Source organism: Lissotriton helveticus, chromosome 11 (genome assembly GCF_964261635.1).
Source record: "Lissotriton helveticus chromosome 11, aLisHel1.1, whole genome shotgun sequence".
NCBI lineage: Eukaryota > Metazoa > Chordata > Amphibia > Caudata > Salamandridae > Lissotriton > Lissotriton helveticus.
This window is the reverse complement of record NC_136072.1, coordinates 1017194407-1017210213: the sequence shown is the minus strand read 5'-3', so window position 1 is coordinate 1017210213 and position 15807 is coordinate 1017194407. Positions and strand designations below refer to the sequence as shown.

The 15807-nt window shown below is 48.3% G+C and overlaps 1 protein-coding gene across 1 annotated transcript in view; it reads left to right on the top strand.

Annotated features, from left to right (window-relative positions):
* The window catches only part of WSCD2 (WSC domain containing 2), a 1121035-nt gene that overhangs the window by 220863 nt on the left and 884365 nt on the right, over positions 1–15807 (top strand). Inside the window, exon 2 of the mRNA XM_078667416.1 lies at positions 15247–15355. The gene's annotated coding sequence lies outside the window, so the exon portion shown is untranslated. The remainder of the gene's footprint in view (positions 1–15246; positions 15356–15807) is intronic.

Sequence of the window (15807 nt, the reverse complement as noted above, 5' to 3'; positions counted from 1 at the left end):
TCCCGCCGGAGCCCGAGCCCAGAGCCCAACAAGACCTGAATTCCCAGACATCTCACTGCCCGATCCACAGTCCCTGAAAAGAAGAGACCCGTGGAGGCATTGAGAGACGTGGGACTGGCCATCTTGAAAGACCCCTGTGAAGCTGACTGCGCAGCACCCGAGGCTCCCTCAATGCTGTGCTTTGGGGTTTGAGAAGCCCCACCAACGAGCAGTATCTGCACCAAAGATCAGCCCCCCAGCATCTCCACGATCTGCGTGGGGCCCTTTTGCACTTTGCCACTCGACGCATCATCCTGGTCGCTAGCCCATTGGCTGGTGGCCATCTTGGCGATGAAATTTACAAACAACACTGCTGTTCTGGTTGCTACAGATTGGCCCTCGCTCCCCTGAAAAGGAGCACCCGCTCTGACTGTGCTGGTCCGAGTAACAAGCTTTCTTCACTTCCTGTGTGGCTTGCATTAGCCAAAGCCTGTTTGCTCCAATCAAGTTGCCGACACCGCCATCAGCTAGATCTTTTATGGCACAGCTCGTGACCGACTCCTGGACGTCCTTGACCTCTTTGTGTCCACGTGGCTGCGGAGACAAGCTACACCTCTTCGCCTGTTTGCACCCGAGATCGCCTGGTTCCATCCTGGTTCCACGGTAGTCACTGGCTAATGACTTTGAACATTTTCCCCTCTGCTTTCAGGTCTTCACCTCTTCAGATCCACCCTTGGATCCACCGGAACTCTCCTCGACGACCCGCCTGCAGCCTCTTCATCTTCAGGCACCATCGACCTGCGTGACGAAACCCGACACAACTTCGCACCTGTGCACCCGCTTCCTGTGGGTGAGGTAACTCAGCAACGCCGGTGTTCCATCACTAGTACACACCTGTAGTGCCTAGGTCTGAAGTTTTGTCCTTCTAGGTCAGTCGGTAGGTTCCTTAAACAGTAACTTTATAACTTTTACGCACCATTGACATTGCATTGGTGCATGTGTGTGCTTTAAGCGCTGCACCTGAGTCCCGCGGGCCTTTCCCGACTTCTTCACTGTTAGTCCCGAACAGCTCCAGCGATTCCCCAGGCCCTAGGCCTATTTCCTTTCCGATTGGTGGTCCTTATACCACTATTTTAGTATATGGTTTGAGTGGCCCCCCGGCCTCATCCATATTGTGCAACTTTTGTATATTTAAACTGCGTTTTGTTTTAACGCATTTGCTTCTGTGCTCATAAAGAGTATAGGGGATATTTGTAGTAAATACATATATATATATATCTGTGTGGTGTCCTTTCATTTGGTATTCAAGGGGATTGTATATGGTAAAACAGCTTGCTTCACATGCCTTACAGAGTTTAGCCTAAGACTGCTTTGTCCATGCTACCTCTAGGATAGCTGGTCTATAAGGTTGACTTACAATCAATCATCATAAGGGTTGCTTGGCATGGTACAAGGTGATCACTAGAACTAGTGAGCATCATATACCAGGCCAACTTCTCACATTGGTGAGCAGCGGTTGGGATTTGAACTTGCTGTTGTTTTACCATTACAATCTTTGAGAGTATTATTTGAAAGATCATACAGGTACCTGTTAGGTAAATATAAAACAAGACTAGTATACTTAAGTTCTACTGAACTTAGTTGTTGTAGAGGATAGGGAGTAGCACACCCTGACTGCAACTACTAGATAGGTTTAGTAGGTAAACACCAGTGTAGGTAGATTGCAACACATCCACCCACACTAGAGCAATGTCTGGAGCAGAGGGGTCCACTGGACCTGTCCCTGTTGAGAGTGACCCTCCAAAGGCACCATCCAATTTTGCTATGTTAAACTTTAAAGAAATGAGGCAGCTGTGTACCTTAAGAGGTCTCAAGACGGGTCCAACCCCTACGACAGCACACCTCAGAGAGCTTTTAGACCAGTCTGAAGCTCTAAAGACCTCCAATCCTGACCCCAAAGGGTCTGGAGAAGGAGGCTCTCCCTCTGAAGATGATAACACTGATGCCCCTGTCCCTGTCGTCCAGATAGATGAGGAAAACCAGAACACTGGAAATACTCAGCCGGAACATGAGGAGGAGGAAGAGGAGGAAGAAGAAAGTGATTCTGATGATGAGAGACTTAGTCAGGTGCCAGTCAGGAGACTTAGCCAGGCTAACTTAAGGCACTTTGGGGCTGAGTCAGGGTTAAACCCACTCAGACCCCCAAGTGGACTTAACCAGGAGTCTAGGAGGAGAAGGAGTCACTCAGGTGAATCTGACACTTCCCATGCTTCTAGAGGTTCACATGGTCACTCCAGAAGGAGAATGACAACCCCTCAGAGGAAGGAACATGAGGCCAAAATGAGAGAGGCTGAGCTTAGGATCCAGAAGCAAGAATTAGAAGTTGCCTTGGCCCAAGAGAAACTTGCTAGAGCAAGACAGCCTAGAGAGAGTGGATTAGGATCCACTGGTGGCAGCACTATCCCTAAGGATAAAGACAGGTCTTATGACAATAGAAACCTGAGTAAGATTGTGCCCCCCTACAAAGCTGGGGATGACATCCACAAATGGATAACTGCACTTGAGAGAGCCTGCAGAGTACAGCAGATCCCTCAGGAGCAGTGGGCAGCAATCTTGTGGCTCTCCTTTGAAGGTAGAGGCCGAGACAGACTCCTCACAGTTAGTGATGGGGATTCTAGAAACTACCTGGTCCTGAAGAGTGCTCTGATAGATGGGTTAGGCTTAACCACTGAACAGTACAGGTTAATGTTCAGAGAGAGCCAGAAGACACAGACTCAGGACTGGTCTGATTTTGTTGAATGTGCCATTAAGGCTCTGGAGGGCTGGTTGCTGGGAAGTAAGGTTACAGACTATACAGGATTGTATAATTTGATGATGAGAGAGCAAATCTTAAATAATTGTCAAAACCAGCTTCTACATCAGCACCTGGTGGACTCTGATCTGACCTCTCCACAAGAATTGGGTAAGAGGGCAGACAAATGGGTCAGAACCAGGATCAGGCCTAAGAACCAGGGTGGTGACCAAAAGAAAGAGACTACCAAGCCTCAAGAGAAAGGTGGGGATAAATTAAAAGAGAAGACTTCCCCAGGGCCCCAAAACTCCAAGGATGGGGGTGGGTCCCAAGACACTTCCTCTACACAGAAAGAGCCTTACTGCCATGCCTGTAAACAGGTTGGCCATTGGAAAACAGACAGCTGTTGTTCAAAGAATAGTAATAAGGAAAACATACCTCCAGGTAAAGCTCCAACATCTCCTGTCACTGTTAGCAGTGGTCCCCAGGTGGTGGGAGCACCCCCAAGAATTTGGGCGGGTTTACTTTTGGAACACAGGTGGACTCTGGCCTAACCAGGTCCCCAACTGATCTTGTCTATGAAACTGGCATGGGGTTTGCCAATTTCTCTGATTGCCCAAACACTTTGAGCAAGTATAGACAGGAACCCCTCATTAATGGTTTGAAAGTTGAGGACTACAGAGACACAGGGGCTAATATCACCATGGTTACTGAGAATCTCGTCCCCTCTAGGCAATTTTTACCTGGTGCCACATACCAGGTGACAAACATTGATGGAGTTCAGAAAAATCATCCCGTAGCAGTGGTAAATCTCAGCTGGGGAGGAGTCACTGGCCCAAAGAGAGTGGCAGTGTCCCCAAACTTGCCTGTAGATTGTCTACTGGGGAATGATTTGAAAATCTCAGCCTGGGCTGAGGTTGAACAAGAATTACATTCTAGAATGGTAAATCTCCATGGAAAGGTTAGTGGGGCTGTGATGGCTACAGCCCCAATCCAAGATGTCCTTCCTGAAAGGGTTGGTAGGGCTGTGCAAGTCTCAGCCCCATCTTTAGCTAACTCCCTTCCTAGACAGAATAGCAGGGCTGTGATGGTAACAGCCCATACCCAAACTGATTCATGTGTTGTAAAGCCTGAAACTATGGATCATTCCACCCAAACAGAGGGCATTGAGGAGGAAGAGAAATCTCCCTCCCACCAGACTTTAGGAAAGGATCAGCCTCCTCAGGGAACTGATCTTACCCCTGAAGAAGAAACTGCCCCAGAGGTGGTTAGGCCTAGCCTGACAGAGCCCCTGATGTCAGTGGACCCTTCCCAGGTGGGACCCAGTCTGGAGCAGGGAACCTGCCCCTCTCTACCCTTCTTCACTCAGCCCAGGGCTGTGGAGGACAGGGAGGCCAGTGGACCCCACAGGGCCCACTGTCCCCAGGAACCTCCCCATCAGCAGATTAGGGGCACCAAAACTAGCAGCCCTAGCCAGGTGAAAATTCCTGGAAGTCCTGAGGGATCCCCCTTAAAATTAGTTAGGGACCTCCCCCAGAGGGACTCTGTTGGGCACAGCCAAACCTGGGACTTAAAAACCCCAAACCTGACCTGTCCCTCCAGTAAGCCCACAAAAGGGACCCAGCCTCCAGCTTTAGGTAGCCAGAGGTTGACCCTATCAATCAATCAATCAATCAAAGCATTTGTATAGCGCACTACTCACCCGGAGGGTCTCAAGGCGCTAGGGGAGGGGGGGTCCGCTACTGCTCGAACAGCCAGGTCTTGAGCTGCTTCCTGAAGGCGAGGTGGTCCTGGGTCAGGCGGAGGTGGGTCGGGAGGGAGTTCCAAGTCTTGGCGGCGAGGTAGGAGAAGGACCTTCCCCCTGTGGTGGCTCTTCGGATGCGGGGGGCGGCGGCGAGGGCGTGGCCGGTCGATCGAAGCTGGCGTTTGGGAGCGTAGCAGTTGAGGCGGCTGTTGAGGTATCCTGGGCCTTGGTTGTGCACAGTGCAACTCAGTCAAGGAAATAAAGGCCTACATGGTGGAGAGTGATTGGAGGAAGCGGAGTCCTACAGAGGAATCTCACTTCAGTACTGCATCTCAACACCAGCCTTTAACTTTGCCAAAGCACACCACAGGTACAGATTCCCTATGGTGGAGACCCTCAGATACCCTTAGGGTGAGGGATTGCTTAGTGGACCATGAGACAAGGGGTAACCAAGCCAGAGCTGGTACTTCCTTATATGGCCACTTAGGCAATATAGGCTTACCTGGTCAAGGATAGCCTTATCTCCTTTCGTTTGGGGGGTGTTGTGTAGGAAGGTGGATATCTGACTATGGTTACCCCCAAACTTTTTGCCTAGTTTTTAGCTGGTTTTTGACTTAGTTGGCCTGGGATCCTGCTATTCAGGGCCCCAGGCTGATTGCTCTCTCTTTAACCCTTTAAGTGCTGCCGTCGGCCAGCGGTCGTCATGGGCACTACCTCCCCAGTGCTGCGTGCGACCGCTGGACGTCCAGTTCAGCACTGGATAATGGACAGCGCAGCACTGGGTAGGTTTATTTACGAAGCTCCTAAGGTGTTAAAATGGACTCCATGTACCTTAGGTACATACACAATTGGAACTGGTTCACCTTATTGGCCCCTGTAACAGTGTACCCTAGGTACCCAGGGCATAGGTGTTTCCAAGGCCTACCAGGGTCCGCAGCATGTATTATGCCACCCCTGGCCTGGCCTCCATATTTGACACAACTGGCTGATCACTCAGCTGGGGTAAGTTGGTGTAAGCACCTCTTGCTTAGGTATAGTATATCTATATCTAACTTAAAATGGACACATATGTTCCTATCAGCCACTCCTATGGAAGGCCTCATCAATCCTGGAGGCAGAGTGCTTGGAAATATGTGAGATGGTGCTCTAGCATGAGCTGAGCCTGTCTGCAGCTTTCGGAACCACGTTCTCTAGCTGTTCCATGACTCTGCCATACCATATACTCTTAAGTGCATTATGAACCTCGCGGTTCAATGCTATCTTTGGTTTGGCTTTATCAAAACATGTCGAGTAAGGTGTCATACGAATTGGGATACTACCCCCTCGCCAGTTCTGGCGACGGGGGTAGCATTCCTCCCTTCTAGAGGGACACGACATGTACATAACCTGAACCCCGGTTAAAGTTAAACATGAGCCTCAGCATCACAAAATGGATGCTGCCACCACAGACACAAGTCTGACCTCCTGCTGCTGGGAGTCCTTCCAGCGAGGGAGGCTTGGACAAAGGGTTTCCTGCCTTGGGAGGTCTAGCACCACCCCAGACAGGGTTTTGTGTATTGGGTAGGACAGGGCTGAATAGAATGAGACATGGCTGGGGCACACAAGGTGTCCCTGTGCATACGCCAGTCCAAACCGGTGCTGGGGCTTCCCAGCCCCAGTCCTGGCGCGGAGATGGACATAGGAATGGGGGTGTAACCACCCCCCTTCCTGGTCCCACCCAGAGGAGGGACCTAGCAGGTAATCCGGCCCCTAGATTTGGAATAAGAGTAGGAGCTGTGTCCCAAGACTTCAGATCATCCTGAACTCGACTTGAAACTAAGAAGAAAACTGGACTTCGACATTCTGCTGCACAGAAGACTGAAGAGAATCTCCCTTGTGGCCAAGGAGTGACCACCCTGTGAATACAGGCACCAACCAGCAACTCAACGTCTGCTTTGCCGCCGCCTCCCGCCGGAGCCCGAGCCCAGAGCCCGACACGACCTGGATTCCCAGACATCTCACCGCCCGATCCACAGTCCCTGAAAAGAAGAGACCCGTGGAGGCATCGAGAGACGTGGGACCGGCAAACTTGAAAGACCCCCGAGAAGCGGACTGCGCAGCACCCGAGGCTCCCTCAATGCTGTGCTTTGGGGTTTGAGAAGCCCCACGACCGAGCAGCATCTGCACTAAAGATCAGCCCCCCAGCATCTCCACGATCTGCGCTGGGCCCTTTTGCACTTTGCCACTTGACGCGTCATCCCGGTCGCTAGCCCTTTGGCTGGTGGCCATCTTGGCGACGAAATTTACAAACAACACCACTGGTCTGGTTGCTCTAGACTGGCCCTCGCTCCCCTGGAAAGGAGCACCCGCTCTGACCTCGCTGGTCCGAGTAACAAGCTTTCTTCACTTCCTGCGTGGCTTGCATTAGCAAAAGCCTGTTTGCTCCAATCAAGTTGCTGACACCGCCATCAGCTAGAGCCTTTGTGGAGCAGCTCGTGACCGACTCCTGGACATCCTTGACCTCTTTGTGTCCACGTGGCTGCGGAGACAAGCTACACCTCTTCGCCTGTTTGCACCCGACATCGCCTGGTTCCATCCTGGTTCCACTGTAGTCACTGGCTAGTGACTTTGAACATTGTCCCCTCTGCTTTCAGGTCTTCACCTCTTGAGATCCACCCTTGGATCCACCGGAACTCTCCTCGACGACCCGCCTGCAGCCTCTTCATCTTCAGGCACCATCGACCTGCGTGACGAAACCCTACACAACTTCACACCTGTGCACTCGCTTCCTGTGGGTGAGGTAACTCAGCAACGCCGGTGTTCCTACACTGGTACACACCTCTAGTGCCTAGGTCTAAAGTTTTGTCCTTCTAGGTCAGTCGGAAGGTTCCTTAAACAGTAACTTTATAACTTTTACGCACCATTGACATTGCATTGGTGCATGCGTGTGCTTTAAGTGCTGCACCCGAGTCCCGCGGGCCTTTCCTGACTTCTTCACTGTTAGTCCCGAACAGCTCCAGCGATTCCCCAGGCCCTAGGCCTATTTCCTTTCCGATTGGTGGTCCTTATACCACTATTTTAGTATATGGTTTGAGATGCCCCCCGGCCTCATCCATATTGTGCAACTTTTGTATATTTAAACTGTGTTTTGTTTTAACGCATTTGCTTCTGTGCTCATAAAGAGTATAGGGGATATTTGTAGTAAATAAATATATATATATATTTTCAATATATATCTGTGTGGTGTTCTTTCATTTGGTATTCAAGGGGATTGTATATGGTAAAACAGCTTGCTTCACATGCCTTTACAGAGTTTAGCCTAAGACTGCTTTGTCCATGCTACCTCTAGGATAGCTGGTCTATAAGGTTGACTTACAACCAATCATCATAAGGGTTGATTGGCATGGTACAAGGTGATCACTAGAACTAGTGAGCATCATATACCAGGCCAACTTCTCACACCCTTCTGTTTCCGCTCTGGTTCCAGGCAATTGGGCCGGAAATTCCGCATCTTACTGGGTATCTAATCATTGCAGAAGGGGCGAGGAGCTAGCCCTGCACTTGGCCATTAAATGATGGCTGTTGCTTAAGAAACTTGCTCTATATCAAGCAGAAAATAATTTGAGACGAAATTACTCCTCAGACAAAAAAGATATATTTTTAATCCTGCTTAAAGAATATAAAAATGCCCTTTCACAAACCAAGACCACCTATTCTTCTAACAAGATATTAAGCTCTGTTAATAAATCCAAGGAAATCTTCCATATTGTGGCTGAACTATCCAAGCCAGATAGAGTCACAGCAAAACCTGCTCCCACTCAAGACTGTCTGAATACCTATTTTATCGAAAAAATAGCCATCATTAAGTCTAGTATACCCACCAATACCTCTCCTATAGCCCACCCAACTACATTCAGAAACCCTCATTTGCTAGAACAGGTCCCTCTCATTTCCAGGGAAGCCTTTTTTTAGCCTTCTATGGAAGGTTGGATCCAGCTCCCCTATTGACTGTTGCCCTCCGCACATATTAAGGGAAGCTGTTTTCACTTGTCCGGATCCTCCTCTTGTACGTCTGAATAATTTCCTCAAGCAGGGCACTGTTCCAAATGTATTTAAAGAAGCAGAAATTGTTCACATCTTAAAGAAAACAGGGTCAGACCCCCTAGCCCTTACGAACTATCACCCTATCTCTTAGCTCCCCTATTTAGCTAAGGTTTTGTAAGCACATGTGGCAAGTTACCTCAGCTCCTTTTTCGAACACTCCTACTATCTTAACCCCCACCAGGTGGGCTTCCGACCTGCTCGTTCAACAGAGACCATCATCCTTGTGGTTTTGGATGAACTTAGGAGGGGGCTAGGAAGGGCATTACCCAGACCCTGGTACTCCTTGATCTCTCTGCAGCTTTTGACACGGTTGACCATGATCTTCTGACTGATTGTGTTGGCAACTCTGGGATCCAGGGCCTGGCCCTTGAGTGGCTTTTATCTTTTCTAAAAGACTGCTCTCAAGCTGCTCCCCTCGCCAACTACTCCCCCCAAAGTCAAATTAGCCTGTGGGGTGGCACAAGGCTCTTCTCTCTCACGGCTTCTTTTTAACCTGTACTTACTACCCCTGAATCACTCTCTTGGAGAAAGGAAGGTGGGCACCTTCAACCATGCCACCGACCTCCAACTGATATTTGATATCGATCAGTCGGCATCTTCTCTGTTCAATTTCCAATCCATTGTGCGATTTATAAGTGAGTGGATTAACAGTAACCACCTGAAATTGAACCCCAATAAAACAGAGCTGATCCTAATTGGTGGGACAGCTAACCTCTGGAACTCCAACTTCTGGCCAACCGAATTGGGAAATACTCCACTGCCTGCGTGCTCAATCAAAAGTCTGGGCATTATCATCGACAGTGATCAGTCGATAAAAGCCCAGATTGGGACAGTGATCTCCTCCAGTTCTTTCAGCTTCGAAGGATCCAGAAGATCAATAGATTCCTTACCACAGAAGCCCTGACCCAAGCTACTCTGGCCTTAGTCATCTCCCACATTGATTATGCCAACTCAATCTATGTTGGTATCCCCGCATATCAACTAAAACTTTTGCAGCTGGTGCAAAACCAGACGGCCAGACTAATTAATCTATATAAGTAGTTATAGGAGTGGGAAGCACACGTTTTCATCCATTATTTGTATATTCTCTGACTTGTCCGAAATTAATCCATTGTGCGTGCAGCTTGGTGAAAGTGCCTTGCCCAATTGACACCATGAATAACAACTCTGTGAAGTGAGGCGTCATACGCCCCAACCAAACGCACTGCAAAATGTGCTGCATTAGCAATCAGTAGTTCCTCATAAATCACTCTTTCCTTGTTCCTTTCATCCTTTTGCTCCTCTTCTTTGTTTTCATATTTTAACTTTAGGTCCCCACACGAAGCCAAACGCCATTTTCCAAATTTCTTAATGTTCAGACTGTGCCCCTCCGGACCTCTTGTAAGAACATGACCAAAGCGAAGTTCATCAAAGGCAGTGTTTTATTGAACAAAACCCAATGCATTTCGGTCATAACAGTGCCCTTCATCAGGGGGCACTGTAAATAACAATAAACAATCACTAATTAGTATTAATGATGCTTTAAACTCTTTAGTATTAATCATACTTTCACATCATTTGCAATTAATGTTTTACACGTTAAATACTCGAAATACCACAGTACATTTTTCATTTCAGCACGGTCATATTTACCATCAGTTAGCACCCCTGCCAGACTAATCTACCAACATCCCAAATGGTTCCATGTTACACACTAATGTAAAGATTACACAGGCTCCCAGAAGCCAATTGTTGCGCATTTAACTGAAGTGTATCACCTTCAAAACTCTTTATAACAACAGCCCGGCATTTATATCCTGTCGGATTCAGCGTTACGTCCCTTCTCGGGATCTCAGGCCTTCTCATCTGGATCTTCTGGTCAACCCGTCCTTTAAATGCAAGAAACATGGGGGGCTAAGAATTGCAGTCTTGGACCCCCAGTTCTGAAATTCTCTCCCTCTGGATATTAGATTACTGACCTCCTACGCTCAGTTTAGGAAACTTTTAAAGACCTGGCTCTTCCGCCAGGCATATGATTAAACCTTTAAAGCGGCAGTACCCCCTGGAGTCCAGCGCCATGAAACCGTTTGGTGTACATGCGCTTTACAAGTTTATTTAACATATCATAACATAAGTGGTGTGCCAGTATAGTGCTGAGGATTTTGTAATCTGCATTTGACATTGACAGGGGCCAGTAGGCAGTCATATCTGAGGCAGGTTTACCTTATTTGAGCAAGGGGGCTATAAGTGCCACACGCATAGTGGGATGGAGAGCCTTGGGGGTCAATGCATTTTCGTATAGTGTAACCATGCTTGGAGCAAGAATCTCAAGACCTTCCCACAGGCCATGTGCCAAACCTCAACAGAGCTCTTCTCTCCTGAAATTTTCTCCCCTAGATCATCAGTGACTTTTCTGGTCATCTCACTAGTGGCACTCAACATAAATGGTAGTCCTATGTGGTTCCTGAGCTACATTCAGACGTGAATAATAGTCTGCAAAGGAGAAATTGACTTCTCCCTGAGTGAAGTGACGGGCGCCATCCTGAGCTAATAATTCTAGAATTGAGGATCCTCTGCACGAGGGGTTAGCCAACCAAGCCAACGGAGATCCCAACTTGTCCCCCTCTGAGTGTGCCCTAAACATATAAGCTTTATGATCAAAAGGTGGGGATCCTCCACATGTTCCAGTACCCTGTCCTTTGTGTCTAGCAACTCCTGCTGCAGGTATGTCTTTCCCGCACTATAAATCCTGGTGGGTGCGCTTGTGGGTGACAATGTCTCGCAACAAAGTTCTCTGGACCCCTGCAGATTCTGATGAGCAGTACCCCCAATCACAACTTCAAAGGCTTTCAACTCCAAAAATGAAGGGGAAGCTGAGCAGGCATTTTCATCAAAATAATGATGCATACCTTCCCGAGCAGTTTCCTGGAACATGTGGCCTTCCAGGTTCTCCGTTCGCAGGCACCAACTGGGACAGCAATAAGGGATTATGATAAGAGATGGTGCGGGCTAAATATTTAACAGACAAAATGGTCCCAGATGGTCAGGGGAACATGAAAAGGTTTTAAGCCGTACTGCATGCATGGCTGATTGGAAGGAATAATCTTGATCTAGGGGGTGGAGGTGGCGTCAACAGTTGGGTAGTTGCGAGAAGGGGGTGAGGGATTGGTGTGGATCAATGTTGGCCACACAATTAAAATTACCTCCGACAATAGGTGCCTGAGGCAGCAGGAGCGTCAGCACTAGGGACAATTTATCCAAGAACAAGGATTGATCAGTGTTAGGGGCGTGAATATTAACAAAGGTGATATCTTGCCTATCCAACCAGCCCATCAGAACAGAGTATTATCCCTCCGCATCAATCAGAGGCTGAAAGGGGACTCCTGGTTTCATCCATTTTAAAGTTCCCCAGGCTAAGACCGAATAGGCCCATCAGAACAGAGTATTATCCCTCCGCATCAATCAGAGGCTGAAAGGGTACTCCTGGTTTCATCCATTTTAAAGTTCCCCAGGCTAAGACCGAATAGGCAGTGTACACTCTGTGTCCACACCATCTCTTACACAGAGCCACCCCCTCACTAGCATTCAAGTGAGTCTCCTGCAGGAAAGCTAAATGGACACCCCTGCATTTGAAGAATTCCAATATCCTATATCGTTTAACCATGCTGTGAATACTATGACATTCTGGGTGAGAAATGTCCAAGTGTGTGCGCAATCTCCCATCAAATGGTATCAGAGCGCATACCCAATCCGCAGAGTGTGAGCACATCCAATGAGGGGCACAGATCCATGCCTATATGGTGGGAGGAGAAAGTGCAGGCCGCTGCAGGACCCCCAGTTAATCCCCCAAAACAATAAAATAACCAATGCTTCCTTCCCAGGGCAGTTAGGCAAACCCCCTAATCAAACTTAGAATCTTCTATGACTAAACAACTCTGTGAATCAACAATATACCCTAAATCTAGGCAAGGGGGTGATGTACATGAGACACAGTCCCTTAGAAAGGGAAAGGGACTCCCGATGGGCAACCCAAACCCATGGCCACATACCAAATAACAAACGAAGGGACCCCAAGGGCTCCCAGATGAAAGGAGAGAACCACTCGACCCACTGCAAAGAAATAGCAAGACATCCTACCTGCAGGCAAAGGGGATAGTAAAGAGAAAGGGCCCAAGCATACAAAGAGCACAGTAGAAAGAATAACATCACATGCCCAATGTGTTAAATCAGACCTTTCGCAGTTTGCGTTGGTGTGCAGGGTAGAATCCGACTCCATACCTGTGTCGAGGCCACTGAACACTGCACCCTCCTTAGGAGAAGTTGTCTGGTGGTAGAAGGCGCAATCTTTACTGCCACCTCAACACAGGGCTCTGGTGATCCTTACAGGCCTGGTCTGATGAGGGGGGCCTGCTCCATCCCCTCCTATTTCCGGGTCAATTCTGAGAGACCCTGCATGCCCCCGAGATTCCGGGCTCAAGTTAAGTCCATCCCTCACTTCACCATGTTCCAGGAAGAATGCTGTCCCCTGGGCTGTAATTACTCAGTTCTCAGAGCTTGTGTTTGGCCTCCAGGAAAGAGGTCCTCTGTTGCTGGACTTCTAGTGTAAAATCCGGTAAAAGCATTATCCCACTGTTATCCACCTGGAAGTTTCCAAGGCCTCTGGCACATTTGAGAATATGGTCTCTGTCCTGGAAGTGGAGAAGGCATGCAATGATAGGCTTAGGTAGTCCATCAAAGGAGAGGGACTGATCTGGCACCCTGTGGGCTCAGTGTGAAGAAGGGAGACAAGCCCTCCAATGGCACCATCTCCTGCAGCCACGCCTCGGGGAAGGCCACTATATTTTTGCCCTTTGAACTTTCAGACATACCCACCACCTGGATGTTAATCCTGTGGGCTCGGCCCTCGGAATCCTCTGCACAAGCCTCAAAAATCCTGACTCTGTCAACCACCTCTCCCAGTTGAATTATCGGCTCTGCGGTCACAGGGACAAGTTCCTGCAATGTAAGTTCCATAGTGGAGATGCAATGCCCCAGTTTAAAGTAATCAGCCCTTAAGAGCCCAAGGTCCACTACCACTGTGTCTATCTTGTGCTCAGGAGTGTCCTTGGAGTCTTTAATGGCCATAAGAATAGAATTCAACTTGTCCTGAGATGCTGTCACTGAATCAGAGTGTGCATTTGATTCTTCACCGGGTAGGGTAGATTTTTCAGGTCCTTGGCCCTGGGCCTCCTTCCCACGGCCAGGGCGTGGCATTGTCATGGTCCAGGCAGGAGAGAGAAGGGAGGAGTCAATCAACACCATTGTTAGTCCCCTGTTGCCAAGGAGGGTCAGGTAGTATACATATATCAGCAATGCCTGCACACCTCCAGGCCCTGTCCCACAAGAAGCTGGAGTTAGGTTGCAGGGCCACAAGACAGATAACAGGTGGTCCCTAGACTGATGAGTGCATCAAAAGTCACGTGCAGCACTTCACAGGTTCCAAGTGTCAATGGGAGGATCCCCTCCTCATAGTAAGGGCCATAAGCAACAGCGGGTAGCAACTAGAGGACATTACCAGCAAGGGCCTTTGAAGGAGTTCAAGCTCCCAATGTTGTTGGAAGGAGCCTGTATCCACCACCCAGTTGGCCAGCAACAGTCAATTATAACATGTAGCCATTTTCAGGGCATTCCTCACCTCCAAGGCTGGCACTCTGGCGTCACAGCAGTTGCGCACCAGCTCCCACACTGTGGCAAGGCTCCTCATCAGTCAGCAGGGCACCTCCAAGCGTGTGCAACTGCTGGTCTCCAAAACATGGTCACCTGCCCGGCCTCTGCTTCGCCCATCAATGCGCCTTCATCTGCTGCTGGTATCAGCTCCTTTCAGGGCTGCCAGAGAAAGCCACCATCTTGTCTGTGCACGTACAGCTCAATTGAAGAGGCAGCAACTGATTCTCTTCAATGGGATCAACTTATGCCCCCAATAGCGGGGGGTCCTCAGCCAAGTAGGCGGCAGTACAGGGGTTCAGACTCCCACAGGGGCAAGTATTAGTGGCAGAATAAGGTCCTCTCAAACCACAGCTCACTCCAAGAACAGTTGGCCACACTCCTCCACTTTCAGTTTAGATCTTGAGGAGTATTTTTCCTCTTCTCCCTTAGCAGATTACTGTCTGGTAAAGCAGGGAGAGCCAGTGTACTGCCTCTAGAATCAACAAAATAAATCTGGCAGAGCAGCAATTCTCAGATGTTGATACTTCCGCATGCCTATAGTGCTCGCCCAACTCCAATGACCACCTGTACACCAAGCATCAAATTGAAAACTCTTTATGTAGTAAATGCACCCCACTGTCAGAGAACCACATCTCCTGGCCAGTAAATTCCAAAAGTATTTACCTCCAGGGAATAATCTCTTCACGCCATTGTTTGCTTTTAGTACACTTCAATCATAAGGGTTTGACCACAGTTCGTGATTTTGGAGTCCAGAGAGCCCCCCTCTGTGGCTCCCATCCTCAGACTAATCAGTTGATGTTTTGGAAAATATTAAAGGCGTGGCTTTGGTTGAATGCTGAGTACTTTCAAGGTATTCTTCTCAGGCGCGTATGTGCTCTACAAGTAAATAAATATTTACATTTCTCTGGTATTTCTTCACTCTGACGGCAATGTCTTCTAATGCTTCCATTTACTTTAATTGCAGGTGTACACAAGGTATGGCAGAGGGATTACATGTCTCTGATGCTTCATGTTCACGAGCTTCAGTTTCAAGGGTTTTCCCAGCTTGACCTCACACACCATCATAAGAAAAGGTAAGATAACAATGATTAAAATCTTTATCACACCAAAGGATGTAAGTAATTATACATAAACTAAGATATCAGCAAATTAGGAGAATCTAGCTATCGTTCACAGGTAGACAGGAATTTTTAATGACACCTGTTTAATTCTAGGCGGCGGATTCTCAAAACATTTAATGGGTATGGAACGCAGTACAACAAGAGTACGCTATTACGTAGGCTTACATGTCTTTGTAAATTGGCTTCAAAATACCTAAAATGGGAGTATTCAAGGAATATTGATGTAAAGTTAGTACAAATAGAAAGGACTGTACTCTCTTTCAACTTTTACTTTCTAGTTTACAAGTTGTTAAAGAACTTGAAAATACGGCTGAGTGATTTTTTAACTCAATAATGAATCAAGGGGCATATTTGCAAGCCTCTAACGTCACCGGAGCATTACTCTCTATCCAATATTTACAAGG